Below are 16,367 nucleotides of genomic sequence, written 5' to 3'. Positions count from 1 at the left end.
TATAATTACTTTTAAAGTACGTTTCTTTATTGTCGTATGATATTCATTGCCTCGGGCAACCGAGATGGTAGCATCCTTATAACTGAGTGGTCCTGGTAAGGCACTTGGAGTATGAGGGTGTTACAGGTCAGGTTTTGGAGTTGAGGCACTCGATTGAGTAAGTGGGAAACTCAATAGATTGGCCTCAACTCGATCGAGTGGGTTGTGGTACTCGATCGAGTAGGTTCGTTGCAGGCTGTTTTCGTGTTTTGAGTATGGGATGTGTGTTTATGTTTGTTTATCTTATATAGTTTCAAGATGCCGCCAAAGAGAAACGCGTTATATGCCAGGGCTGAGAACATGAGTGTAGATGAGATCGTTAAAATGTTGGAGCACCAAGATGCTCATACTGAGGCTTTAAAGAAGTTCGAAAAGGATAAAGAGGCAGGTATAGATTTCGCCAAGATGAGCATCAATATAGCGAGGTTTAACCCTAAGGAGTACATGGGCACTGGGGCGCCAATTCTGCTGGATAATTGGCATAGGGTGATGGAAAACATACTCAATGTGGTTCATTGCCCAGAGGATTTTCGAGTAGAACAAGCTGCGTTCTACTTGAGGGAAGCAGCAAGAGAGTGGTGGGATAAGGTTAGGGTGAGTGCTCTGGATCTGTATGTGAGACAGGGGTTATCTGCTATACCATGGGATGAGTTTAAGAGGGCTATGAGGCGAGAGCTTGTGCTGTAGCATGTGCGGAGCAAGTTGAGAGAGGAGTTTGATGACTTCAAGATGACTTCTGATATGACAGTTAGTGAGTATTATCACAAGTTTAACAAGAAGTCTAGGTATGTAGAGGATATGGGGCTGAGCCAAGAGAACTTGGCATTGAGATTTGAGAAGGGGTTGACACCTAAGATTATGGAGAAGTTGCCGGTAGGGGTCCTTACTGATGTTAAGGAAGTATATGAGCGTGCTGGGAGAGCCGAGAGGTTGGTATAGATGAGTAGGGAAAATAGGGATAGAGGTTCAGAAAAGAGGAAGGCTGAGAGTGAGGGAGATGGACAGACTAGTTACAAGATGGGTGGCCATAACCAGGTGAGAGCTTACTCTTCGGGGTCGGGGTTTAGCGGTGGAGCTTCTTACGAGCGTGGCCATGGTGGTCGTAGTGCCAGCTGGGTTTTGACTTGCTTTAAGTATGGCGGTGTGGGCCACAAGAGACATGAGTGTACCAGTGCAGGGGGTCGGGGTTTTTAGAGGCAGACACATGGGAGTTTCTCTCAGGGTCCGTCTCAGAGTTTTGCCAGTAACAGGCCCGCTGGGTCGTGGAATCATCAGGGTGGTCAGAATAATAATAATGGTGGGGCTAACCGCAATAGCGGTAATTCATACCATAGACCGGCGACGAACAACAACCAGTGGTTGGGGTCGGCTGCTAAGCTGTCTACCTCAGCTAGTACTTTCCAGGGAGGTGGACAGAAGACTAGTGGTAAGCTGTTCATGATGGAGAAGAAAGCAGCTGAGGATGATGCTCACGTTATCACGGGTACTTTTCTTGTTAATGGAGTTTTTACCTTTGTTTTGTTTGATTCGGTGGCGTCGCAGTCGTTTGTACCATCGAGTCATGCTTAGCTTTTGGGTTTGAGAGAGTTTGAGTCTGTAAAAGAGGAGGTGTTCATACCGTCGGTGAGTCTGTATCTTGCGGGAGGTTGTATAGGGGTGTGTCTATGATAGTTAGACAGGTTGACCTACCAGTGGACTTGTTAGAGTTTCCCTTAGATGGTTTTGAGATGATAGTGGGTGTGGACTGGTTGGGTAAGTACAAGGCTAAGATCGACTGTCATCAAAAGAGGGTTTCTTTGAGAGGTCCTAAGGGAGTTAGTGTGTCTTATTGTGGGTTTGTTGTCAAACCCAAAGTTAAGTTTATTGCAGCAGTGACTTTGAAGTGTTATCTGAGGAAGGGCTGTCCGTTGATCTTATGCCATGTGAGATACCATAGTATGGAAATTCTTATAGTTGAGAAGATACCAGTGGTGGGAGAGTTTCCAGATGTCTTTCCAGATGAGATACCGGGTTTGCCACCGAAGAGGGAGGTCGATTTCAGTGTTGATTTGAAACCAGGGACGGGACCAATCTTTAAGGCCTCGTACCGCATGGGTCCTAAGGAGTTGGAGGAGCTGAAAAACAGCTGGATGATCTAATTGAGAGGGGATACATTAGACCTAGTGTATCACTGTGGGGAGCACCAGTTTTGTTTGTGAAAAAGAAAGATGGGAGTTTGAGATTATGTATCGATTATAGAGAGCTGAACAGGGTTATGATGAAGAATAGGTATCCTTTGCCGAGGATAGATGATTTGTTTGATCAGTTGAACGGTGCAGCGGTCATTTCTAAGATTGATTTGAGGTCGGGTTATCATCAGGTGAAGATTCGGGAAGAGGATATACCAATGATTGCTTTTACATCAAGGTATGGTCACTGTGAGTATGTTGTGATGCCGTTTGGGCTGTCTAACGCACCTGCAGTGTTTATGGATTTGATGAATCGGGTCTTCAGTCAGTTTTTGGATCGGTTTGTGGTGGTCTTTATCGATGATATCTTAGTCTACTCTAAGACTAAGGAGGAGCATGAGGAGCATTTGAGGATAGTGTTGCAGACTTTGTGAGACAATCAGCTGTATGTGAAATTGTCTAAGTGTGAGTTCTGGTTAGATGAGGTTGCTTTTCTGGGGCATGTGATTTCCAAAAGCGGTGTTGCTGTGGATCCTGCAAAGACAGAGGCAGTTACTCGGTGGGAAGCACCGAAGAATGTAGCAGAGATCAGGAGTTTCTTGGGCTTTGCAGGGTACTATCGACGGTTTGTGAAAGACTTTTCCAAGATAGCCAGACCTATAACAGCTTTGATGAGGAAAGAGAACAGGTTTCATTGGGATGAAAGTTGTGAGACGGCATTCCAAACATTAAAGGAGCGTTTGACCACAACTTTAATCTTAGCATTACCTGAAGGGAGTGAGAACTATAAAGTGTACACAGATGTTTCAAAGAATGGGTTGGGGTGTGTGTTGATGAAGAACGGGAAAGTGATTGCATATGCTTCTAGGCAATTGAAGCCTTATGAGGAGAACTATCCGACACACGATCTGGAGTTGGGTGCGGTTGTGTTTGCTCTCAAGATTTGGAGGCACTATCTTTATGGGGCGACCTTTAAGATGTTTTCAGATCACAAGACTCTCAAGTACATCTTCACTCAAAAGGAGTTGAACATGAGACAGAGTAGGTGGATGGAGCTGATTGGGGATTATGACATGGATATTATATACCATGAAGGGAAGGCTAATGTGATTGCAGATGCGTTAAGCAGGAAGAGTGTGCATTCCCTTTGCACGGCTATGTCCTTGATGAGGTTGGGGGATGAGGTGGGGAAGATAGTGATACATATGATACAGAAAGGGGATGCTAGAGGGGACTTGACACTGGAGCCAGACCTTTATGATGATATCTGCAAGAAACAGGCTTTGGATCCTAAGATCGAGGAGTGGAGAGCTGGGGTAGAGAAAGGGACAGTGTCTCGATTCTCTATTCATACAGATAGCAGTGTGAGATTTAACGGGCGATGGTGTGTACCTAGTGACGAGGAGTTGAAAAAGGTGATCATGATAGAGGCTTATTCTACACCATATTCGATACATCCAGACGGTGACAAGTTATATAAAGATTTTAAGAAGACTTTCTGGTGGCCTAGGATGAAGAAGAAGACAGCTGAGTTTGTGGCTCGTTGTTTAACATGTTAAAGAGTTAAGGGAGAGCAGCGATGACCACAGGGTAAGATTCAGTCTCTTGAGGTACCTGAGTGGAAATGGGAGTCCATCTCTATGGATTTTATAGTGGGTTTGCCAAGGAGTCAACAGGGTAACAACATGATATGGGTTATAGTTGATCAATTGACTAAGTCAGCTCACTTTGTGCCGATGAAAGATACTTGGACCAAGATTGAGTTAGCTTTGGCTTATAGGAAGCATGTGGTTCGTTTGCATGAGGTGCCTAAGGATATAGTGTCAGATAGAGATAAGAGGTTCATATCACGGTTTTAGAAAGAGTTACAGGAGTTGATGGGAACTACCTTGAACATGAGTACTATATTCCATCCTGCGATAGATGGCTAGACAGAGAGGACCATCAAGACTTTAGAGGATATGTTGCGAGCTTGTGTTATGGATTTTGGTGGTAGCTGGGAGGAGAGGTTGGACCTGATTGAGTTTTGTTATAACAATAGCTATCACGCGAGTATTAATATAGCACCATTTGAGGCTTTATATGGGAGGAGATGTAGGAGTCCGATTTGCTGGGATGATAGAGCTGAGGAAGTGGTTTTAGGACCGTTGATGGTACAGGAGATGGTAGAACATGTTAAGATGATTAGGCAAAAGATGAAAGCGGCCCAAGATCAACAAAAGAGTTGTGCATATTTACATTAGCGTGACATAGAGTTTCTGGTTAGGGACAAGGTTCTTTTGAAAGTGTCCCCTATGCGGGAGTCATGAGATTTGGTAAGAAAGGGAAGCTGAGCCAGAAGTTTATCGGACCGTATGGGATTTTGGATCGTGTGGGTGAGGTTGCTTACCGGTTAGCTTTACGAGCTGCTTTGAATAGAGTGCATAATGTGTTTCAAGTGTCTCAGCTGCGGAAGTATGTGAGTGATCCTTCACATGTGTTAGAGGTAGAGAACATCGAGTTGGATGAGTCCTTATCTTATCTTGAGGTGCCAAAACAGATTCTTTATCGCATGGTTAGGAAAACTAGACATGGGGAAATGGTGTTGCTTAAGGTTCTTTGGTCTAATCATGAGGTTGAGGAGGCTACTTGGGAGGCGGAGGAGGCTATGAGGGAGCGGTATCCGTCTCTTTTTTATCAGGTATGTGTGGTTACAGGGACGTAACCATGTTTCTTTTAAGGGGTAGGAGATGGTCGCATAGAGTTTTTGCATGTTTTGTGTCGGTTCTAGTACAGTTAGTAGTTGTTTTGAGTGGGTTTGAGTGTTCTTTTTGGGAGTTGTGTTTTGAGTTTTGGTTATGTTGTTGTGTCGGAGTGGTGATAGTGTGTTTTATTTTTATCTATGGGTTGAACTTCGGGGACGAAGTTCTTTTTAAGGAGGGAAGACTATAATACTATGGTTTTCTATGTCTATGGGTACTCTATCGAGTGGGACTTACTCTGTCGAGTAAAAAGCTTTTTACGCAAAACAGTAAGCTGCTTGCAGGGTACTCGATCGAGTAAGTATGACACTCGATCGAGTAAGTGGCACTCGATCGAGTAAGTGATTTATTCGATCAAGTAAGTGAGTATTAAGGGGTGTTTTAGCCGGGTTTTGTTAATAATGCGGGATTAATATAAAAGGATTCCGTCACTTTTCCTTAAACACTTTTATCATCTAAAAACATTTCAAGAGAAGATTAGAAGTTACGTTGTTCGCTTTCGCCGCATTATTAGCAAATCCCAAGGCTTGGTTTGTCGGATTGTTCTATTCTTTACGCCGTTGTGATCGTTGTGTCGAGCGTAAGCTTCTTGTATAATTTTTATAATGTTTTGATAAGTTTGATTAAACCCTAATTGGGTAGTTTTTGGGGTTTTCGGGGTATTATGATGAGTAGATGGTAATTGTATGTAAACATGTTATAGGAGGAGGATTCGTAGAGGAGAAGTTCTGATTAGCTGCTAGACGGTATGTGGTGATTGCTATTCCAGGTAGGGTTTCCCTACTCAGTATTGTTTACATGGCATTGTTGATTGTTGGTGATTGTTTTATTGTTGTTAATTGATTTTCATAAAGGAATTGGCATTTGGTGATTGTGATTGTATAAGGTGATTGTTGTGTAAATGTTTGTTGTTCTCGGGGTGCGTCCTTGGCTGAGTGGAGTCACTTGCGGGAGTGGCTTCACGCCCTTGATTCGCCCTCTGTGGAACCCGCCACAGAGGGGATGTGCACATTAAGGAATATGGGTTTATCGCTCGGATGAGATGAGCGGGGCTTAGATAGGAACGGCTGCGGTGCCCCACTGGCAGTGTGGAATACTTGTTGCGATGAGTATTCTGGTAGTACTACGCACCTAGTGTGGAGTCAGGTATGTGGTGATGTGACGGAGTTGGTGTATTGGATTGGCTTGTATTGTTGTTTTATTGCAGCTGTGTGTTTGTGTAATCCGTACTGACCCCGTTTAAATGTTTTAAAAACTATGGTGATCCATTGGGGGATAGTGAGCAGTTATTGAGCAGGTATGAGTTGATGCGCATGGGATAGCTGGGTTGAGTCATCACGATGCTGTTCTAGAAGTCTTCTGCTGTGTCGAACAATCTTTTAGCTGTTTAGTTGGTTAACATTTGTATTTCCTTTATTAGTTTTGGTTGGCTTGTATCACGTTAAACTCTTTAATAAAGCACGTTTCGTTATTGTCTATTTGATTATCATTGCCTCGGGTAACCGAGATGGTAGCACTTCCATGACTTAAGTGGTCCTGGTAAGGCACTTGGAGTATGGGGGTGTTACATTCTGCCCAAAGAACTGAGGACTGTGTTGGTTGTAAGAGATACGAATCTGCTTGTCCAACAGTTTTTTTAAATGTTCGGGTTTATTTATGGCATGAAACAACGTGGAGTATGGGTCTAGCTTATTGATACGTCCCAGAAAATTGCATTTCAATCTATTTATTCTATTTGGATTTTTTACTGAAAAAAACCCGCACCCGAAAAGAAATTTTTTTTCGGGTGCGGGTTTTTTTGGCCCAAGTGTATCTTGTCTTTACCACGAATTCTTTTCCTTGGTTAACAACAATTATCGTTTTGCCCATATTTGCAGGTTCTTTAATGTTAATTCTCCTTCATAAAGGAAATAAGGCAACTCGGTGGTATACAATAGGCATATCTACTCTAGAGCTACTTCTAACAACCTATGCGTTTTGTTATCATTTCCAACCGGACGACCCATTAATTCAACTAGCCGAAGATTATAAATGTATCAAATTTTTTTATTTCCACTGGAAATTAGGAATCCAACTGGACTTTCGATAGGACCCATTTTACTGACGAGATTCATCAGTACTTTAGCTACTTTAGCGGCTTTTCCAATTACTCGGGATTCCCGATTATTCCACTTTCTAATGTTACCAATGTATAGAGGTCAAATGGGCTCATTTTCATCCCGAGATCTTTTACTATTTTTCATAATGTTGGAATTAGAATTAATTTATGTTTATCAACTTTTACCCATGTGAGGAGGAAAGAAACGTCTCTATACAGCCACTAAATTTATTTTGTATACGGCCGGGGGTTCCATTTTTCTATTAATGGGAGTTTTGGGTGTTGGTTTATATGGTTCTATTGAACCTACCTTAAATTGGGAAACATTAGTTAATCAAGCGTATCCCCTGGCATTAGAAATAATATTCTATATTGGATTTTTTATTGCTTTTGTTGTAAAATTACCAGTTATACCTTTACATACATGGTTACCAAATACCCATGGGGAAGCTCATTACAGTACTTGTATGCTTCTAGCGGGAATCTTATTCAAAATGGGAGCGTATGGGTTGGTTTGGATCAATATGGAATTATTACCTCATGCTCATTTGATATTTTCGCCTTGGTTGATAATAATAGGCACAGTGCAAATAATCTATGCAGGTTTAACATCTCCTGGACAACGCAATTTAAAAAAAAGAATAGCCTATTCCTCTGTATCTCACATGGGTTTTATGATTATAGGAATTAGCTCTATAACTGAAACAGGACTTAACAGAGCCATTTTACAAATAATTTCTCATGTATTTATTGGTGCCGCACTTTTTTCTTAAGGGGAACTAGTTACGATCAAACATGTCTTGTTTATCTCGACGAAATGGGCGGAATAGCTATTCCAATGCCAAAAAAAATTACACTATTCAGTAATTTTTCCATGGCACCCCTTGCATTACCGGGCATGAGTGGTTTCATTTCCTAATTAATAGTCTTTTTTTGAAATAATTACAAGCCAAAAATTACTTTTAATGCCAAAGATACTAATTTCTTTTGGAATGGCAATTGGAATGATATTAACTCCTATTTATTCATTATCTATGTTGCGCTAAATTTTTTATGGATATAAGTTATTTAACATTACAAACTCTTATTTTTTTAATTCTGGTCCACGAGAATTGTTTTTTCGACTTCTATCTTTCTACCTGTACTAGGTGTTGGCGTTTACCCGGATTTCGTTCTTTCATTATCCGCTGAGAAGTTAGAAGCTATTTTATCAAACTTTTTTCTTGATAAGTTTCATTTAATGGAATGAAAAATTAATCGTTTTCCTCTATATATTTGTATACTTGAAATAAGAACGACTGAATTGGAATTATAATTCGGGCATTTTAGACATTTGTGAGAACCTTCTTAATGGTTCTCACCTGTTTATAAGTTGATAAGAAACACCTTGGCCTATGTTTGTCTTCGTAAAGTCTTTTCTTCAATTAAATTTAATTTAGAATGAACCATAACTATGTATCCCTATTCCTAAGAGATTGACTCCAAAATAGCATATCCAAATTATAAGAATGCCTATAAATGCTACAATTGCATAATTTTCACACTGAATTTTTTTATTTGGTCTAATATGTAAATAATTTGCAAATAAAGTCCAAGTAATAAATGCCGAAGTTTCCTTTGGGTCCCAATTCCAATATGAGCCCCACGCCTCATTTGCCCATACTCCTCCTGAAAAAATACGTATGGTTAAAAGGATAAATCCTAAACTAATAACACTATAACTCCAATGATCCAGTTGGTCTATCGATTGAGATCTATAATAATTTTTAACAGAAAAGGCTGAAACGCTTTCTAAAATATTGTCTTTTTTCGTTCATGTGTGGAATTTCACTAAATAAAAGAGACTCGTTTAATAAATGTTTTCTTTAAGCAGAAAGGGTTATTATAGCTTTTTGAAATAGAATGATTAGAAGTGCTACTGATAACAATGATCCGCATAAAAGAGCGGCATAACCTAGTACCATCATACTTACGTGCATCATTAACCAATGGGATTGAAGAGCGGGTACTAATATTAACGATTGGTGCATTTGCGTTAAAAGGCCTGAAGTAGTAAACCTTTGGGTAAAAATAGCACTTGGTGCAGTTATTGCACTTAAATAATTTTGTTGGTTTTTATATTATGGAATCATATGAATAATGTAAAAACTCCAGGAAAGGAAGATTAATGATTCATATAGATCACTTAATGGGAAATGTTTCCAATAAACCCAACGCATAATTAATAATCCCGTTAGGGATAAAAAAGTAACTATCATGCCTTTTTCTAATGAATTATATAGCCGTACTTTTTCATTGACTACTGAAGTTATCAAATGGAGTGTAATTACAACGGAAACCGTTGAAAATGAAATATGAGTCAAAATACGTTCTAAAGTCGAAAATATCATATAAAACTCTATCCATACATATATAAAAAATAAATACTTCAATTAAAAATTATCAAATGAAAAATAGGAAAGAAATTTTATTTCTCATTATTATTCATTTGATAATTTTTAAGATACCATGCCGCCACTCGGACTCGAACCGAGATGCTCTCGCACTGCTTCCTAAGAGCAACGTGTCTACCAATCTTACCATAGCGGCTTGTTTGAAATCATAATAGTCTTTTTTTATTCAATCGCCGAGAGTAATTTTTTTTTATTGTATTAAAAAAATTTTGACAAATAAAAGATAATTAGAAAATATAAAAATACTTTTAATTTAAGTAAATTTTAATGTACCACTTTGATTTGACAGTTGACTCTCGTGTCGTTTAGATTTGGAACTTTTGTAAACAAAATATTTTGTCTCACTCCGGGGTAGACAAGAAAAAAGTTTTTTCTCGTTTTCTTTTCATTTATTAATCATTTTTTATCTGATTTCTAAATTAGTAAATAACAAATGAATATGAATCCTTAAAAATCTACTGTTTTAGATCACATTTGAAATACGACATCGAACACTTTTTTCTTAAAAGGAGACTTTATATATAAAAAAATGAATTAAACATAAACATATATAATAGCAAAGGAAATTTTCTTTGTATATAGGTTATTTTATAGTTGAACAAAAAAATTTAATATTGAACTGAACATATCATATAAGAAAAGTAGTTCGTTTTTTTATTTTAAAATTTACAAAAAAAAAAAAAACTTTGATAATTTTGTTGTGACAAAACATAAAGGGTTGATGGGGAAAAATTCCCCATCTTAGAAATTAAAAAAAAAATGAAAAAAACGATGATGATTAATTTTTTTTTTTTTTTTTTGAAAAAGGACCGTTTCTGGGTTGACATAAGGGCTCTTCTTCTACATATCATAAGAAAAAGTCACACGTTTTTTTATAATTTTATAAATATTAATTAATAAATTAATAAATACAAAATAGCCATAATTTAGGATGTTAATTTGTTCTTTTAAGATCTTTTTTTTTAATCAGGTCCATTCCGATTATTCCAAGTTTTAAGTACTTTTTTTTAGTACAAAAAATCTTTTTGAATTCCTAGTATAAAGAGATTTTGCTAACGAAAAAGCTTTTAACGCCGCCCAATACCCCTTCTTTTTCCAAAAATTTTTACGAATACGCTTTTTGGAAATAGAAGTGCGTTTTTTTGGAACTGCCATTTCAAATTTAATTTATTCTTCATTGTTATAGTTGGATATGAAAGACATCTATTGTTTAAAAAAATCTTTGTTTCTTATTCATTATCTCTTATTCATTATCTATGTATTTATATTCTAGGCAATAACCAAATTTTGTATGGAAAAAAAAAAAAATTTGTATTAAATAATAATATGGGCGATCAGTAGAAACAAACTATTTTATGATCCGTAGACTATTCATAAAAAAATGCATATGAAATTCAAAATTATTATTAATTAATGACTAAAAATGTTACCTTATACCTATTTTCTAGTTTTTTTGTTGTATTTTAATTTAATTTATATGTACATAATAAACCACGCCGACAAATTATAAAACCCACTACTTACTACTTACTTATTACTTAATATTAATTTAAAAACTTGACTTTAGTTTTTTGAAAACATATCGACTTTCTATATATTTTTTTGGACTGGAAAATAATCAAATTTTTTTGTGTCCAGCGGGTTAATAATTCCGAATTCTGAACATATTTTAGAATAAACTAATTTTTTGTATCATTAGAGCTTTAGTAACTAATTTTTATAGTCTATAGACGAATTAGAAATTCTTTGAATATAAAGGAAAGTTTTTTTTATCTTCTTTCTCCATTTTATATATTCAAATTTACATATTTATTAACAAATTTTATATTTGACCAATAAGAATTTCTTGATTTGAATATTAAAAAAATTCAACATCTATGTATATTTATTTAGTGTTACTATATATAGTAATTTTTAATCAATTTCATTCAAAAGATTACTATTAAAAAAAATTAAATTCGAAATAAAAATTTTATTTTATGGAACATATATACCAATATGCATCAATCATACCCTTCATTCCACTCCTAGTTCCTTTCTTAATAGGAGTGGGACTTCTCCTTTTTCCAACAGCAGCAAAAAGTATTCGACGGATGTGGGCTTTTTCTAGTATTTCTTTGTTAACTATAGCTATGATTTTTTTGATGACACTGGCGATTCAACAAATAAATAGTAATTCCATTTATCAATATGTATAGTCTTGGACTATTAATAATGATTTTTCTTTTGAATTTGGCTATTTACTCGATCCACTTACTTCTATTATGTTAGTCTTAATAACTACTGTTGCAATTTTGGTTCTTATTTATAACGATAATTATATGTGTCATGATCAGGGATATTTAAGATTTTTTGCTTATATTAGTTTTTTCAATACTTCCATATTAGGATTAGTTACTAGTTCAAATTTAATACAAATTTATATTTGTTGGGAATTAGTTGGAATGTGTTCGTATCTATTAATAAGTTTTTGGTTTACACGCCCCATTGCCGCGAATGCTTGTCAAAAAGCGTTTGTGACTAATTGTGTAAGGATTTTGGCTTATTATTAGGAATTTTAGGTCTTTATTGGGTAACAGGCTGTTTCGATTTTCGTGATTTATTTGAAATATTTACTAACTTAATTAAAACTCATGAAGTTAATATTTTATTTTGTATTTTATGTACTTTATTCTTATTTTCTAGTACAGTTGCAAAATATGCCCAATTTCCTCTTCATGTATGGTTACCCGATGCTATGGAGGGGCCTGCTCCGATTTCAGCTCTCATACATGTTGCGACCATGTTCGAAGCTGGGATTTTTTTAGTTGCTCGTCTTTTTCCTCTTTTCATAGTTATACCTTATTTAATGTATGTAATCGTTTTTATAGGTATAATAACTTTATTTTTGGAGCTACCTTAGCTCTGGCTCAAAAAGATATTAAGAAAAGTTTAGCTTCTTCTACAATGTCTCAATTGGGTTATATGATGTTTGCCCTAGGTATGGGTTCTTATTGAGATGCTTTATTTCATTTGATTACTCATGCTTATTCAAAAGCTTTATCGTTTTTAGGATCCAGATCCCTTATTCATTCAATGGAAACGCTTGTTGGATATTCTCCAGATAAAAATCAGAATATGGTTCTTATGGGAGGATTAACAAAACATGTTCCAATTACAAAAACTGCTTTTTTAATAGGTACGCTTTCTCTTTGTGGTATTCCGCCTCTTGCTTGTTTTTGGTCCAAGGATGAAATTATTAATGATAGTTGGTTGTATTCGCCAATTTTTGCAATACTAGCTTATTTCAAAGCCGGATTAACCGCTTTTTATATGTTTCAAATCTATTTTCTTACGTTTGACGGGAATTTAAAGCTTTATTGTAAAAATTATAGTGGAAAAAAAACATTTTCCTCTATTCAATGTTTCTCTGGAGTAAAGACGAATGGAAAAAATTTAATAAAAATATATCTTTAGTTACCTTATTAACAAAGAATGCTAATCGAGCAGAGGCTTCAATTTTTAGGAAAAAACCATATAAAATTTACAGAAATTGTTTTAAAATAATTCGATCTTTTATTACTATTACTGAAAAAAAAATTATGCATATCCTCCTGAATCGGACAATACTATGCTATTTCCTCTCATTGTATTGATTGTGTTTACTTTTTTCATTGAATTATTTGGAATTCTGTTTAATCAAGTAGGATTAGGATTGGATATATTATCTAAATGGTTAACTCCACCCGTAAATCCTTTACATTCACTTTCGAATAATTCTGTTGATTGGTATGAATTTGCAATAAATGGAACTTTATCAGTTAGTATAGCTTGTTGGGGAATATTTATAGCTTTTTTTTATATAAACCTATTTATTCATCGTTAAAAACAATTATTTAATAAATTTATTTGATAAAAGAGGTCCAAAGAGACCTTTTTGGGATAATATAATAATTTTTTTTTATAATTGGTCTTCTAACCATGGTTATATTGATGATTTTTATACAACATATTTTATTAAGGGTGTAAGAGGGTTGGCCGAGTTAGTTTCTTTTATTGATAGACGAATAATTGATAGAATTCCAAATGGATTTGGTATTACAAGTTTTTTTGTTGCCGAAAGTATTAAATATATAGGAGGGGGTCGCATATCCTCATTTCTTTTTTTGTATTTATTTTTTGTATGTATTTTTTTTATTATTTTATTATATATTTTTAGTCCTATGATTGCATCAACTAAAAATTTTAAAAATTGTTCTTGATCTTCTGAACTAATTTGTTCTTCTTCTAGAAGTAAATGAATTCCATTCCGATTGAATGTTGATTCCCCAGGAAATGGACTCATTAAAGGCATGAAATGCCTAATTTCTTTTGATATTGATTTTTTTTAATGTATCTTTTTTCTATTCAAATTCGTGGTAATATAATCATTACGAAGAATACTATGAATCTTATTTAAAAAAATTCCATCTATCCAACTTTGGACTAAAGTTTCATTTATAATAGAGCGTGAAAAGCATTTTTTTTATTATTCCACTATAGGGTCCATTTAAGAAAGGATCATTTATTTTTGGCAAATATTCCTTTTTAGTTTTCTCATTGCATAATTGAGTTTTTTTATCGAGTCCATCTATATAAAAAAGTCCTTTGTCTAGAATTGCAATTCTATTAGCAAATTCAATGTTTAAACTGTTTTTTTTGTTCATTGGTATAAATCCAATAATTGTATAGTTCATCGTATAATAATTTTTCTGTTGTAGACAAAGAAATCTTTCTTTGTATCATTTCCCAGAAAATTGATAAACTGGGTGGATATGTAAAAGAAATTCTTTTTTTTTCCATCGTTTTGACATGTATAAAAAAAATATTGTGACATTTCATTTCTTACCGCATTTTAAAATCGATTGTTTTTTATATATCACGTTGGACGATTCCAACGTTTATAGTCGAAAAGAAGAGAAAGAAGGGGTTTTTCAAGCCATAATAGGTTTTTCTTTTCTTCTTTAAGTATTTCTAACTTCGAGATCTCTTGATTGCCAGAATACGAAGTTGGGCTATTTTTATTGTACGCTTCTTTTAAGTGCAAGTGGAATTCATCCTTTGTTTTATCCTTTCCATTCACTCGGATCTATTCCGTTTCATCAATTTTGTCCGGATCCGCATCTTCCTTTTCTTTCGAAAAAGGGGAGAAGGATCTTCTTCGGTGAATCCCTCTTCTCCCTGTTTAGTCTCCTTCGTTTCAGACTTTTTTTCTATTTCTACATCTGTTTCGTCCTCACTTTGTTTCGTTTCCGAGGTTTCTTTCAGTTTCTTAGTAAAAATGGGCGACGACATTCGGCCTAAATAGTACACAGGTAATAAATAAGAGAATACTAAAGATTCGAGCCATAAATTTTTTTAATTCTGACACCAGATACTTATTAGATCGAATAAGTACATTAGATCTAATAGAATGATTTTGCTGTATCCAAACTAATACCAACCCAAGCCATTTCATGAATAAAATGTGACCAATTAACCAACTAACAAAACTACTTGTTACAAATAACATCTTCTTGTTGCATCGAAACATATAAATGTTTACTAATCTGGCTAACATTGAACTTGGTAAAATGAAATGGATGAATAATTGAAAAATGAGATTATTCAGGAATACACATTGAATGCTGAGATTACGCATTGAATTTCTACTAGTAGATCCATAATCAAAAAAGCATTTGTGATTGCTCTAGAAGAAATGAAACAAAAGGTAGAGTAGAGCTAGGACAGTTATTTTATGAGGTCTACCCAATGCTAGATGCAGAGGCGTATAATAGATCGATATGAACATCACGAGTTGACCCATAATAAAACCAGTTGTTGCTGATACCTTCTTCTCGGTTCCTTCTTCTCCTTCTTCCATAACCTGAGCTCGGAGAAGGAAGAGATAAGAGGGCCCTATGGAGAATGTGGTCAGAAATCCATAATAAAGTCCGACCACAACGACCGAATTGATTATCTTCATGCATAAGGATACTAGATTACCTAGTAGAAAAGATTGAAAAATCATCACAAACCTCCCTTTTTCTTTTGTATTGCAATTTCTAGACTATTATATGATGATTTTTTAACTTTCCGTATCTAGAAATAGAAAGAGATAGAATAGAAACGACATCTCTTATGTCGATGACACAAAAGGGATATTAAATGATTGGAATTGGGATATGGATGGAATATAATGAAATAGAGCCACTTTCAGGTTCTCTATGAAATAAGGCATGGAAGGGAGCCATTACAAAGAAGTTCCAGGAGTTATGAAGGAAGCTTCGAGCTCATATTAATCATGGGTTGAGACCGGTAATTTAATTCTATAAGATCGAGTCTAGCATTGTTCCTCAGTAGCTCAGTGGTAGAGCGGTCAGCCGTTAACTGATTCGTCGTAGGTTCGAATCCTACTTGGGGAGATTTTATGAATTCTTCATTCTTTAATTCAGAATGAAGAGGCTCGTTTTGACTGTTAAGAGTAGGTAAGTGGGTAACCTCTTCCCTGTCTTTTTTTCTATCTCGTCGTATCGTATCTCATTCTCATTCTATTCTGCGCTATTTGATAATCTCCGTCAATACCTCAGTGTAGGTCCGGGATAATTTTTTGTTCCAAAGTCCTGGGGTTATTTACAAATAGCCAATTAATAATACTCAGATGTACTAGCAGTGCATCAAAGATGCAGTCATTGATTCTCCCGAGAGGCTACAATTACCGCCAGCAAATATAAAAAATATTAATGACATGACGAGGAACGCATTTTTGCTATGCTACTAATACTTTTATTTGCTCTGCTATTCTCTGGCTGAGGAAGAGTTACGGGGCGTAAAAGAAATATGTTGGTGGCATACTATAAGCAATAATAAG

General features: G+C 35.7%; 1 non-coding gene across 1 annotated transcript; it reads left to right on the top strand.

Moving 5' to 3' along the window:
* The first annotated feature begins 15,849 nt into the window (after positions 1–15,849).
* Positions 15,850–15,921, top strand: TRNAN-GUU (transfer RNA asparagine (anticodon GUU)). The gene has a single exon. It is a non-coding gene; the product is annotated as a tRNA-Asn (tRNA).
* The last annotated feature ends 446 nt before the right edge of the window (positions 15,922–16,367 follow it).

This window comes from Silene latifolia, chromosome Y (genome assembly GCF_048544455.1).
Source record: "Silene latifolia isolate original U9 population chromosome Y, ASM4854445v1, whole genome shotgun sequence".
NCBI classification, from domain to species: Eukaryota; Viridiplantae; Streptophyta; class Magnoliopsida; order Caryophyllales; family Caryophyllaceae; genus Silene; species Silene latifolia.
This window is presented reverse-complemented; position numbering and strand designations above follow the sequence as displayed.